The sequence below is a fragment of the Anopheles stephensi genome, chromosome 2 (genome assembly GCF_013141755.1).
Source record: "Anopheles stephensi strain Indian chromosome 2, UCI_ANSTEP_V1.0, whole genome shotgun sequence".
Classification (NCBI taxonomy): domain Eukaryota; kingdom Metazoa; phylum Arthropoda; class Insecta; order Diptera; family Culicidae; genus Anopheles; species Anopheles stephensi.
In genome coordinates this window covers 632031-645877 of record NC_050202.1, presented here as the reverse complement: position 1 = coordinate 645877, position 13847 = coordinate 632031, and the positions used below count along the sequence as shown (strand labels likewise).

Here is a 13847-nt window from a genome sequence, read left to right as displayed (position 1 = left end):
TTTGCTTGGAATTGTTTATCTTAAAAATTGAATACAATTTCTTACGGTGGGCTGCAAGCCAATTTCCATGCCGAGAAGTAAACGCTCCATCCATTAGGGCAGTGAATGCACTGGAATGCAGAGTGCGCTGTCGTCGAGAGTGCTAGATATGTGCCGGAATGTACAAACAATTTCCAATTCTCGTACAGCACTGCTGCAGAAAACGCAATGCTTAGGCCATTCTTTCTGAAGCGATTCAATTTCTGGCAACCGTTTGGCGAGACCCAAGACAGGAGCGCCAATCCCGCTGATGGGGTGTAAGATTTCTGGCGAATGCTAAATCTTCCGTTAAGCGCTAATGAATTACTTCAACAAGTACGCGAGTTCACGCGTTCGAGCACGCACTCCGAACAAGCCGCACATCAATGTAGCCACTTTCTTGGCGTTCGGCGAAGGTGTCATTCGAGCTGCCCACGGGCCGCAGGGCTTTCGTAAGCAGGGTTGGTGTTGATGGAAACTCCGTCCTACAAACTCAAATAAACCCGCATCAGCAGCGGACGAGCGGGATGGGTCGGCCTGTCGTGGTATTATAGCGGTGTTAATGGACTGTTTTTTGTTTTTAATTAAGCTAACGATAAGTCCCAAAAATCCTCCGGCCAAAACCGCGACCCGCTGTGGTGGAGCGAGGTAGAGCCAGCGATAAGCTTTACCATTTCCAGTTTGACTGTTTGCCATTTCTGGGAATCGCAATCATTCAGCTTTGGGTCTCTCGAACAAAAAGAGACTACCGAGTCAAAGGAGGGTTCATGAATTGGAAAACATTTCGCCATATTGCTGTTCAGTGAGAAGATGTGTTTATTTTATTGAGTTTTTGGGAGAAAAGATGGTCGGAATGTTTAGTTTTGTGAGATATTGAGATAAAAAAAGATCGTATCTTTCTTGGAAAAAAACTTCCCGGCTTCTCAACTTCAAGCTATTCGATTGATGCCTTCCATGAAGAAGCAGAGACTGCTGGAACGGTTGCCATGTGTATGCCAGCTTTTATGGTTTTGTAAATAGTTAAATGATATTTTCCAATCCACCAAACTCGAACCCATGGCCATGGTGTTTGTATCCTTGCCGCCGGGACCGTCACCACCACCGTCCGCTTACCGTGGATCGTATTAAAAAGAGATTCTAAATCGATTCGACGATGGCCGACCGGACTTTACCACAAGCGTGCAGTGTGTGTTTACATTGGAAGCGGGCCGGGCGTGAACCAAGCTTCAATCGCCAGCCACTCACTCACTCACTCACTTTGGAGCACTTTCTGTAAGCAAATGTAAACGTTCCCGGGGTTTCGCTGCGTACGTGTCTGGTTTTCTGGATTATCAAACAAAAGTAAAAGATGCCTCGGTTCCCGAAATAACTGGTGGTTCGATTTTATCCGATGATCATCTATTTTTGAGATGATGATCTCTAATACTTTTCTGGCAATTTCGAATCGATCGAAGGCATCGATCGATACAGCGAATCGGATGGCGAATGGGAATGCAGAAGTATTTCGTTTGTCCGGTTTTCATGTTCACACTTACCACTTCAGATGTAAGACTCTATCGTTGATGCCTTTTCCTTCAGGAGTAATGCAAGAATTATTTTCCAGGTTTCAACTCCTCTTCGTTAGTTGACCGTAACCTGGTTCGCTGGGACAGCGAAGAGAAAGTTTCAATTTTTCACGTTTTCCCACCCATCGACCAGCACAACTTCAACGTCCCTCGTCTTCATCGTCGATTTGCTCTGCAACTCGTAATGCTTATCCCAGCGGGTAAAGTGTTCTACCGGCCAACTTTTGACACTTTCTGGTTTCTCTTTCGAACGGTCGTGATGTCCTTACATGTGTCACGCTTATTGAATGTAGCATATTCCTTGGAGAAAACTTTGCACTACACGCAACTTTTATTTGTTGGAAATGGTCAACGCAACGCGCCGAACGCGACGTTCTTTAGAATAAAGTATGTAAGTATTCTGAACGGAAGTTAGTGCGAAGAACAAGTTTGGACTTTTTCTTCGAAAGTATTTTCACTTAACCGGTGCTCTGAATGGATGAGGTACCAGCGAAAGGTGTACTAAAACTCCCGACTATTGAATATTTTATCACACGCCAAAAACACGGACAGCACACGGATAGCACACGCAGATCCCAGTCGGTCGGAGATCGCACAAATACCCGGAGCAGCATTCCCGGAAACTCGGATCACCCGAGCAACCACAGCTCCCGGTGACGCTGTGTAACGAACTGAACGCACTCGCTGCCGACGGAAAGGCAAGGAAAATGTTTCTTCCGATTTTTCCGATCGAATGTCTTTTCTCCAACAAAATGCTCAGCCAGCGTCAGGGTGACTCCAATGTGGCCGGACGCGGCACAGGAGTTGGGATGCAGGTGTTTTCTCGATAGGAGGCTGGGGGAGGATCTTCTGAGCACGATTCTGCGTGTGTGTGTGTGTGTGTAGGTGCGCGGTGAATGTGCGCGCAGAGACGAACGGCCACAATGTACCTTCGCGCTAGTTCAACAGCATCGCTAGTCGCGTGCGCGCGCGCGCCTGCGTTCGGCGTATTAATTATAAACCATCGACACACTAACACTTGTCTTCACCCACTATTTCCAAGCGCGTACGGGAGCGCATCTGCCCGACCGACCGGCTTCTTGGCTTGGAGCGAATGCGACGCCCTACATGTGGGTACCACGCGGCAGCAGATCACTTCCGCGGAGAAAGATAGACAGATGGTCCAAAAGCGAAATATACGCTCGGGAGAAGAAAATTGATGGTGGAAAAAGAATGGAAGAGATCTGGCAAAGGGACACAGGGAAGCATTATTGGAAAACAATCAAGTGTCTGGTGGAGAAAAGTTGCTGTTTGAAGTTCTGTCGCTTAGATCGATGCACTTTTTTGAGGTATCGCATAGTAAACGGTCGAAATGGACATGCAAATCGGTGAGAACTTTCTTCGGGAGCTACTGTCAAGTTGATGACCCTAACCTTACCAATCGCTAGTTGCTCCATTGTTTGTCGGTGCAGTACACATGGTTTCGAGCTGCAAGTTTTATTACCTTCGCTTCCTGTAGATGCGTTGTTTCAGCAGCAGACGCTTCTTTGAAGTTCGTTTTTAACGATAATGCTGGTCTGATAAACATCCACCATGAGCTGATGCCTTTTGGGGGTTCGCACGACATCCTTTATTTTGTCAGTGCCCTTTTCCTGTTTGTGTTCTGCCAGAGCAGAGAAAATCTTCAAAGCGGATCCGTTTTGGCGTCGTGTAGAGTTTTCTACGAACGATCATGGTCTCAAACAAGAAGTTACAACATTAATTGGAAGAAAACTAACATTTTTGATGCTTCTTCGACGGCTCCGTGTATACTATTCTTCCCTCCAAAGCGAAGGTGTACTTGATCGTGTCCGCAATCTGTCAACACACCGTCCATTTCCAACAGTCGGTTGTAGTTTTAATCCCCCGCCTTTTTTTTTCCATTTCCTGCGCGGATCATAATTTGTATTATGCTTCTGACACCCCCCAAGTGCTGGGGATTCTATCGGTGCTGCCGAGGGGCATTTATGACATGGCAAAAGACATGTAATGGTCGTATATATCCACCTCTTCGATGAGGCACAGGTTTCGGGCCACCCGGGAGCGTGTTGTCCCGGCTACAGCGCGGTTCATCATCAACATGGTTTGCGGAATTGTGTCAGGCAGTTCAATAAATTGTCCCCCGTTTTCATCCTGGCCCCATGGTGCTTCGACCGTCCCAGGTGCATGGACGGCCCGAGACGCTAAATAAAGCTCAATAATCTTCCATCTTCTCGGTGTGGGTGTAGGTGAACGAAGCGCTGCTGCCTGTGTGTGGCGATCTGTTGACAGATGATTCTCGAACGTTTCACGCTCGGTGACAGCTTCAAGCGAGACAAAAAAGCAGCCTGTACGCTACTTATGGGTTCCAACAAAGAAAGTGGTTTGCAAATTGAGAATTAAAAGCGAAAAAAACGACCAGCTCAACGGCCAGTGGGAGGACCACACCTGGGTGCATGGGCCAGCGTGGTTTATGCCTCCGAGAATGCTGGAATGCTGTGCGGCGTTTGCTGATTCATGTCACGTTCGGAAGCGTTTCCGTTGGTGCCACTTGTTGTTGGTAGAAAGATGATTTTGGAAGCCGTTTTTCTTTGGGATTTTCCATCGGGTATAGGTTTCGGAGGGCGAGAAAACCAAGCGAAAGTGATGGATTGAGAATCGCGGATTGTACAACCAGTGCCCTTGTAAGGTGCGGTATATAATCTTACGCTCGACCTCACACTCGATCAACTTGAACACCCACTGACGCACCCGTCGCCCTGTGTGGCCAGGCTGGCTAGGTGCGGCAAGATTTGTGAAATGTTCTGAATGCGATATAAAAGTGAATAATTTATCGTCTAATTTGAGTTTAGGCATGTTTAAATTTAAACACACTCAACTCTATCGACCCATTACGGCTGGCCTGGGGTCCGATAGAAACAAGGCGTCAGGCAACAGATCGAGCAGTTATGCTGACGTCAAAGAGAAACGATCAGGAAATGGGTTTGGCCAAAAATCGGCCCCGTTTTCCTCGGTGGTAAGTGTTTGTCATCCAGTGCTCGGCACGATGCACTCAGCACATCGTTAGTTGAGGCATTTCTGATTCATACACACACACACACACACACACACACACACACACACACACACACACACACACACACACACACACACACACACACCTCACACGAAGCAAATTACGTGCCGGTGCTGACGTACTTCCTGTTCGTGTCAGCGTAAGGATAGCAATTGGCAACAATTGCACCCGCGTATGGTTGGATCACATTCCTGGCGACTGAATAGACAACGCAATCGGGTCCGATTGCTTCATCGCGCAGGAATGCGTTGAGTAACAGGCGTCCAGTCGAAGAAACAAAGCACCAACTGGCACGATTCACATCCAATTCGATGATACAAGGGCGAGCAAATCGAAGCCAAGCGATGTCGAAAATTTGGGCGATCGAAAAACAATTTACGACAGTAAAACATGACATATCTTGTCGTGCAATCCGGTCCGGTGAAATCGTTCGTTTATTCATAAATATTTTATTGACCAACCCACAGTGCTCCCGGAGGCATGGTTGATGTTTGCTGTTGTGGACGGATGGTACACACAGCAGCTCCAGCAGATGAATTTATGAACATTGAATCCACACACACACACATACGCCCACTCTCGTGAACCATCACGGGCGTCGTAAAATTTGGGTTTAAAATTATTTTCGCAATTATTACAGGCGCTTTCGGATGATCTTTACGCCCGGGTCATCCAATAAACACTTCATTACGATTTTCACTAACTAACCAATCCGGCCTGTCTACATGCGTGCCTGTCCTGTGTGTGAGCGAGCTATGGTTGAGGTCCAGTCCAGGACGCGTGTCTGGAAATTTGATGCCGCTTGAGGAAGGAAGAGGACGTCGAAGAAGCGCGGCACTCCTCTCCAGGAGGAGCAGTAGACTTCTCATAAGAGGGTTGTTGAGGTTTGTTTTTCTTATCGATTTTCAGAGCACTCGATGGTCAATAAAACCAACAATTTCATTGCCTCCGAACGGGTTTTTGGAAGGCGTGTTTGGCAGCAGCCGCACAGCGAGGAAAAAAAGAGGCCTCATTGGAGTTCGGAGAACTCACTAACCGGAAAATGTGTATCGGGACTGTTCCGGACCATCCACTCGGTCATAAAACTCGGCAAAATGCTCGGCCTGGGAGAATCTCAACACTCGAGCAAATATTATTACAACTTTCTTTTAACCTGCCTGGTGATGGTGAGCATACTCCGGTCGATAAGGAACAAGGAGGAATGTTTCGGGTAAAAAAGAACAATATTGTGAGATCAGCAGTTTAAGATGCCTGGCGTATAATTAGTGAAACTTGGAACAATGGATTGGAATGGAAAACTTTGTGTGTTCTCTCTTTAAAAAGCTGTCCTAAGCAGATCTAATCTCTGGAAGTACAGGGATGTTTGATAAATTCTTCGATTTATAGCTCCCCCATCGACTGAGACTGGGATTGTAATATGAGCTCGTGTTTGTATATTTATAGGAGCATGCTTTAGAGTTTCTGTTGTCCTAGAGTGTGTAGGGTGTTTAATGGCGAAAGAGTAACAATTCCAACTCCACATTGCTGAAGATCGTTGCATTTTGCTTGCAGCCAATCGCGTTCTGCTTGCTTACATCATGTGCCCGTTCGATCGTTTCGATCGGCAAAATTGCGGCTCGGAGTTCGAGCAGTCGATTGTTTATACAACAATTGAGTGAAATCTTGGCGTATGATGATGTTGCCTCTGGACGCGGCTCTGGCTGGAAGCGGTCGATCTATTCACATTGGGCCTCCGCCACTAATTGCCTACCGGTAAAAGAGCACGATTCTTTGGCCGAGCGAAGGATTCCTCCATCCAAGCACGATTCAGAAGAATGTTGCGATTGTAATTTCGGTCGATTATTTATGTGAATTGTATTATTCGGAACGATTTGTTTACATCGTTGCTGGCAGCCGTATTTCGAGTTTTCCTTGTCGTTTCTTCGTATTGTTGGAGTTGCTTGGGTGCCAGGGTTAGGTTTCGGATTACAGACATCGCCTTTTCGGACAACCCGGACCCGTTATGATTCTCACCTTATCCTGCCGCGTGCGCTCGGTCGCTGGTGGCAGAGTTTTTTTTTGTGGCGGTGTTTATTTGTTTACAAAACCATTCCATCTCCAATCGTAGCCAGGACGGATGGCTGGCGAGCTGGATGAGTTTTCCCGGGGTCCCGGGTTTGTGTCGGTCTGGATCTGTGGCGGCCTGAGCCTGGTCATTGGGTATGTGGTGTTATTATTTTTTGGTACGTTCTCAGATCAACCGCTGCCGCTTATTTAACATTTCAACACCCATCAAAATACCGAATAGGTACACCGGTTTGTTGAAAGATTGGAAACGAATGTCTCGAATCGATACGATTCAGTTTTCCTTGGCAACAAAGTTTATACTGTACGCCGGAGATACTGTGGGAAAGAAAATTGGCTCAAATGTTTTATTTCGTTGCGAATGTTGGTATAAAAATTTGGATTTTCTTGAAGCGACCAAAGAGGTACTACTGTGAAGTTAATATTCAACGAAACGGACTCGATAGTAGGGATGTAGTTTTTTAAGATAATTCATGCAAATTGTGTCTTTCAAGATTTTCTTTTCTTGCAAATTATATTCCTGCTCTTCAATCCACCTTCCAGATCCACCTGTTGCAAGTACAGGCCTTTCTGCTATGTCTTCCGCTTTAATCCTCCTTTCAGCAACTCTCGTTGATGGAACGTTGAACCATAACCACGCGCACGGAGCGAATGTAAATTTGGCGGTAATTATATTAGCAAAAATAGGAAAAAACGAAAGGATACCAATCTTTTTAACACTTCCAATGTCAGAAACGCTGGACGTAGAGGTGTGAGAGGCCATGAGAGAAATGAAGGATGGTGCATAGGAACGCATTACGCAGTGCATCGTGGTGAGCTGTGGTACAAGCGGACACTGACACTTTTCACTTTCCTCTTGCCAAAGCGGAACCACCCATTCGTCGCCACCTTTCGTTAACACTGATCTGCAAGCAAAACAACACTCTCGCGAGAGGCAGAATCTTAAGCGAAATCTTGTATTGCGCAATGAGCATAGTGATTTCGTGATCGGAAAGAAAGGAAGGGGTGGCAGAAGGGGAGGTGGGAGCGAACGGAAGAGCAGGTTGATGGCCGTTTTTCATAAATCCATAAACCGACTCGGTCCCGGACGCGCTTTTCGGACGAGAAGGAAAGCGATCAAGCGAATAACGGCAGCGTCCTGAACCTCCAACACCCCCGGAGCGTACGGGTTTTCCCATCCATCGAAGGGAAAATGAACGCATCCGATCAAGGGAAAGCGAGTGAGAGCGAGCGAGTCAGTGCAAGCGAGATCGGGGCATGGAAGAGATCGTGCCGTTGATCCCCCTAGCTTCTCTGGGCACGTCCGACTAGCAAGCAGGTTCCCGATGGCGGATACGTCATAATATAAATATAAGGTTCTATTTTAAGAAAGCGATTTAATAAAACGAATTTTAAACCGTCAGTTGCTATGTGTGTGCCGCCTCGTACACACTCGCTGGTTGTGCTGGTTTGCTAGCGTTTCTTGCGAAGATGGGGAGGGCGCGGGTTTGAATTTAAATCATATGCTGGATGAGATTGTATCGTTGCGGATTTTTGTTTTCGCAACGTGCAGATAAATATGGAATGGAAACTGAATGTGAAGCGAGCGATTTAAAATGAAACTGATTGCAAGAGTTCGATATAGTATTGGATACGCATTTATCGCGATTTGGCAATGCTTTTTGTTGTGAAGTTTATTGATTTTATATTCATTTGTTAGCTGTAAAGGTTTATAGACTTATTGGCGATATAATCCTGCTGCATACAGTTTAACGGTCTGCTGGAGCACGGCGGCCATCTACTGGCTTACTAGACTTATTGTTACCAAGTAGTTGGACAGTCAGACCTCTCTACCAGTAAAGACCAATTCAGCAACCGCCTCGGCCGCTGAACCGTGCAGCCTTTTCAGCTTAATTATTACAATGAATTTGTAACCAATATGGTCACAACATTGAAGGATCTAAAAGTAAAAAAAAAATTGGAAGTAGTGATGCCACTCTTGATGACTGACTGCAACTGCTTCGAGTGTTACAACATATTCTGATGTGTGTAAAAGAGACCAGCAGGAGCAGCCACTAAACATTGTTGCTTGTCTAATCCATCATAAATTATCCAGAAATCCAAGATGATGGCTTAATCGTTTTGATACTTAGATCCAAGGATCAGAACATTCGCATCCATGTAACAATCACACGAAACGAGCTGAAGACGGTTGTTTATCGATCGGAGAGACTTCTAACTAACCTTAACTGCGACCAATAGAAGGTTTTGAGTATCTACCTCAGGACCTTATCGAAGAGTACTGTATCCATGGCGGAGTAGCAATAGTTCCAGTGGTTCGTAAAGAGCAAACCAAAATATGAGCTATTTTGTTTTACGTCCCCCAAAGTGCTAGATAACTGTAGAAAGGTAGAAAGGCTTGAAGCCCTTTCGGTCCTTGGGTCCCAACTTTGACGTAATATTTTTATTTAAAAAAATCTTGAATTCACCAAAGTTGAATTTAACAAGTTATTTTAAATCGTTGTATTTAAGTGCTTCTCTATTTCAAATTCTTTTCGTATCTTCGCTACCTATATCACGCGCTTTTTTCGAGGAAGGACTGTGAAGAAAAATTCTCGTAATCGATGAAATCACTAGCAAAACCCACAAAAAAGAGTGAGTACACTAGAGGTATTGAGAGCAACTAGCCTGCGTTTTGCAGACGTGATTGGTACAAATATGATCACAGCGGAAGTCATGCTAAAGTTGTTACGCTCTCAGTGGCAGGGTTTATCGAATCCGCTGCAAGAGTTTGTAGTGAGCGTGAACAAAGTTTAGTACAAACAAGTGCAAAGTGCTTGTTCGCAGCAAAATGATTGCTAGTATTTGCTGCGCTACCACAACAAATCTCACAGCGATGGTGTTTATACACCAGCAGGTCACTTCAGCGGAATTGCGGTTATGATGGGAAAAATGCAAGAATTAACTTTTAACTAGCTCGTATCAGATCGTTCGCTGAACAGTGCTGAGGAAGTTTTTATTTACATTTCTTTCCCTCTGTATCTGCCGGTATGGAGCGTTCAAGGACGGAATGTCGCTTTTTCTACTGGCGGTTAGTCGGTTAGTTGTGTAGTTGTAGTTTTGGAGCAGTGGCGCAAGTGCTTCGAGCGTTATGATGTACATTTTTGTTACTTTTTCCAATGTCTGCCACGGGTTGGGATTTTAGACGGGCGCACAGAAGCACACGCAAAGCTTGAAGTATTCGCATGAGAAGCAACGTGTGGTTTGTATTGCACAACTTGCTCCAAGTATGTATACACGCCATACCAGTCGCGATGGAATAGAATACAAACGTTTTCTTGCTGCATCGACGAGGTTTTATGTTGGTGCGTGGTACAGGAACGGAACGTTTTGCCTGAAATAACACTCACTTAGGTAAATATAAATATTTCCTCTTACTGTAAATATGCAAACATTATGCTGCAACACGGCGCACGCCGTCTGGTGAGAAGCTTTGCAAAGATTGGTCAAACCATTTCCGTGTGCTGTCTTCGATTAGTAGTGTTAATGGAGATCATGCCTTGGATGTAAACTCTGGGCGATCTTTCTAGCCTCTCGTTTAAATAACGTATGGTTGCATTTTACTTCCCGTTTTCGATACGGATAGTGTGGGGATCACAAATCGTTTTCCGCCTCTACTCGGCGCCATTTCCTTTCTTCAATTTCGGATATATTGGTTGTTTCCTGATGTGTCTCGCTACACACTCGCTTATGAACATCAGGGGAAAAGAAAAAATAAATAATCTTCATCTTTGAAAAGTTTTCATCATTTCAGAAATAGAAAATATTTCCCAACGATAAACATTGTCTTGGGGGGGTGGGTTTGAAAGTGGAAGACGGTGCGAGACCACTTTTGGGCGTATAGAACCAAAAACATAAAATCATTGACGGGGTAAGATTTCTTGTAGTGTTATAAAACGTGATCTTTTAATGTGATCGAACGTTCGAGTGAGTGCTTCGCGGAGTACATCGCGGGAATGCGATGGGAAATGTCACCGCGCGGATATCTTTCCGACGGTTGGGTGTTTAATGTGTCCGTCATCGCGTGTATTAATCGGATTACGTAGCCGAAACCCGGTCAATCATGGATTTATGTCTTCATCCAAATCTGTATCCCAGGGGACGCATGATCTTTACGCACGAGCGGATACGATTTGCTTCATTCTGGAGACATACTCTGAAAGATGTATCCCGTGCGGCGTCCAACAGGAACAGGAATGCCGTTTCGGTTCAGTTCGTTGACTGTCTGTGGTTGGTGGATCGGTGAATCGCGATGCATCCGGGGTTTTCTCTGCACGTCGAATGCCAAAATGCCGTCGACGGTTTTCGATAAAAGGCCGCTCGAATTGTTTACGTCTCAGCCCACTGCAAATTAACACATTCCTTGGAGCACTAAGATGCTGCGCTGGTTTGCTATTGGAGCGGCTGGTTAGCTGGCTAGCTTAGAAACAAACTCAGTCGTGGTGAGAGATTTTTTTCCCAATGTCGATCTCGATTGATGGATTGTTTTGCACTTCTCCGTCAAGATAAACAAACGCTCGCCATGGAACGGGAAAAAGGATACAATTAGCTGAGCTGATGACACGATCCAAACGGGTACCGGGGGTTCGTTTTGTAAACGGTTGTATTGAATGCGGCCATTTGGGTGGGGTCAGGCTTTTAGCACTCTTACTAGCTCTCTAGTTCCTAGAGCGTTGGTGTATCTCGATGTAATAAGTGTGATTTAGGTAGATTCCAATGCAATGTGTTTCTCTGTTCCACATGGAAGATATTAAACAGACCTCCCTGAAAAAGGTAATTGTGTGTAATACACTCCTGCAATTTATAGAGTCAACGTGTCGTGAGTGTTAATGTGCTGTGTGCTCAGGCCTGTAGGATGCTCGGGAATCGTAAGTTTCAATTTATAAAACACCATCAAAATGAATGTCACATTGAAGTCGTCATTCTATTCGGCAGTCGCAACGCTAGATAGCGAATGAAGATTTTCGCAAAAAAGCGATACGATTGAAAACCACTCGCCCCGAAAGAACAAGAGAGTGCAACTGCAGCAGTATGGCGAACACCGTCATGCTTCCCATCTTCAGTGGAGAACATCTGTTTCGCATGCAACTGTACGACACGCATTGCACTCGTCGGGTCGGTTGAGTTGTTGGTACCCCCGGCCGAGCATAGCATTGGGTCCACTTATTGACGACACCCACTCAGTATGAAGTATGTTCCGTGCCAGGATATGCATGTATCGATTGTCATCCTGCGACACCGTGCGCGTCAGGCGTCTGACAAATTGGCCAATATTTTACACTTCGCTCTGCGTGTTCTGTGCCCAACAGCGAGCGCTTTCCGCGGAATAGCTGGAATATAGAAAATCAATCAACTTGCTGTGTGCAAAAGGTGTCACATTCTTGAAGGAGCGTGCCGGTTTGAGTTGGCTTATGAGTAGCTCTTTAAGCAATGTAGAGTGCTAGTGCCAACTTTATGCATAGAACACAATCGTCGGAGTTCAAAGGACTAGTCTCATATGAGCAATAGTTTCAGAACCTCGACGAAAATGCTTGCAAAAGTTTTTTAATATTTCGCATCAAGTTTTTCGCATTATTGAAGGCAGTAATAATGGTCCATATTGTCCTTTTTACCATCGCAGGGAGTATATTTACGTGCAACAGCACAACAAAATCCCATGCGCCAGGTGATCACTAAAAATGGAACCAGGTAAACGGCAGCGTACCCTCGAAATTAAATCTTCCACTCGTTTATCCCTTTTCTGCGAACAGCATCCGATCCGCTATGTTCTTTTGTGCGTATCTGTTTCCTTTTCCACCTACGTCATCGTTGAAAACAATGTCCCTTTTTCTTACACGTACCGGAGGGAAAACTTTCCATTTCTACCCCATTTGCCGCCCAACCACAGCTTTATCAATTTTCATCGTATTACCACCGTAGCAGGATTCGTCCTATTCTCTCGAGCAATTGCCTTCGTCAGTAAAATATTTCAACAAACACTGGTCCGTAGTTGGTGGGGTTTGGGTTGGCAGGTTATATGCAAACAAGCTCCCTATGCTGCCAACTATAATGGAGGATGGCTTCGCTGAGACGAGATAAAGGGTTGAAACTTTTATTAAGCGGACGATTGTTTGGTTAGTTTTGCTTGTACAGTTAACGTTTTGTGCAAAGGTTATTGGCTTTTTAAAATGCTTTTTCTTCTGTGGTTGAATTGAATGAGTCCAATAGTTGAAAGCAGTGGATGATTGCTTTAAAAAGCTTTGTATGATATTGAGGTTGCATTTAAGTAAACTATAATTGATTCGTAATACTAATAAAGAGCTGAAAATTCTTGGAAATTATTCTTGGAAAAGAGCAATAAAAATCTATGTTTGTTGCTATGCATTCAAAAGCAAAAGCATGGAATGTATTTCCCGCTAGAGAGCGCTGTTTTAAAGAATTGCATACATGTAGGCGCCGAATTTAAAAATCATCGTTTTGCATTTTCCTTTTCGGGTAATTTTAATTCCATTACTAACCTACCGTAGAAAACGAAGTATTGACAAAAAAGATTATAAACTGCCTCTTGTATTACATCAAAACCACTAAAGGATAGTAGAAAGAGTAGGTCATTTAGCAAGGTGCGAGAACAATTAACAGCTATCGTTAACTGGTCGCATTGGACAAAGTCTACTGTCCCGCTTTCGAAAAGCGAAGCACTAGCCCACACGAGCACACTTGAACTATGTTGATCCCACGGCTAACGACCACACTCGTAATTATGGCAGGCCAACAGGTTAAAGAGAACGCACGAAACGAAGCTAACCGGCTGGGGGAAGAATCCGTCCGAGGATAGGCAATCATTACCATTAATTAAAGGACCGAACGCAGCTGGACATTTGGGCAGCGGGGGCTTGCTGACTGACTGTTGCAAGTGCTCCAAGCGCCGGACAGTTAATGAGCTCTCAGCAAGGGAAAAGCCAACACCAATTGCCCTTAACGATCGCCACACTCGAGCACACGAGCAATCACCGACCATTTCGCTTTCAGCTCTCCACGTTCTACGTTACGCTAGGTTCGTGGCTGGAAATCCACAATCGCTGCACATGACGATCTCCATGCTTCGGGGG

General features: G+C 45.2%; 1 protein-coding gene and 1 long non-coding RNA gene across 3 annotated transcripts in view; one reads left to right on the top strand and one right to left on the bottom strand.

Annotated features, from left to right (window-relative positions):
• Window positions 1-2349, bottom strand: part of LOC118507185 — a 28133-nt gene extending 25784 nt beyond the window's left edge. Inside the window, exon 1 of the long non-coding RNA XR_004905610.1 lies at window positions 1554-2349. This is a non-coding gene — a long non-coding RNA (uncharacterized LOC118507185). The remainder of the gene's footprint in view (window positions 1-1553) is intronic.
• Window positions 1-13847, top strand: part of LOC118507175 — a 118322-nt gene that overhangs the window by 37432 nt on the left and 67043 nt on the right. The gene's annotated exons all lie outside the window — the stretch shown is intronic.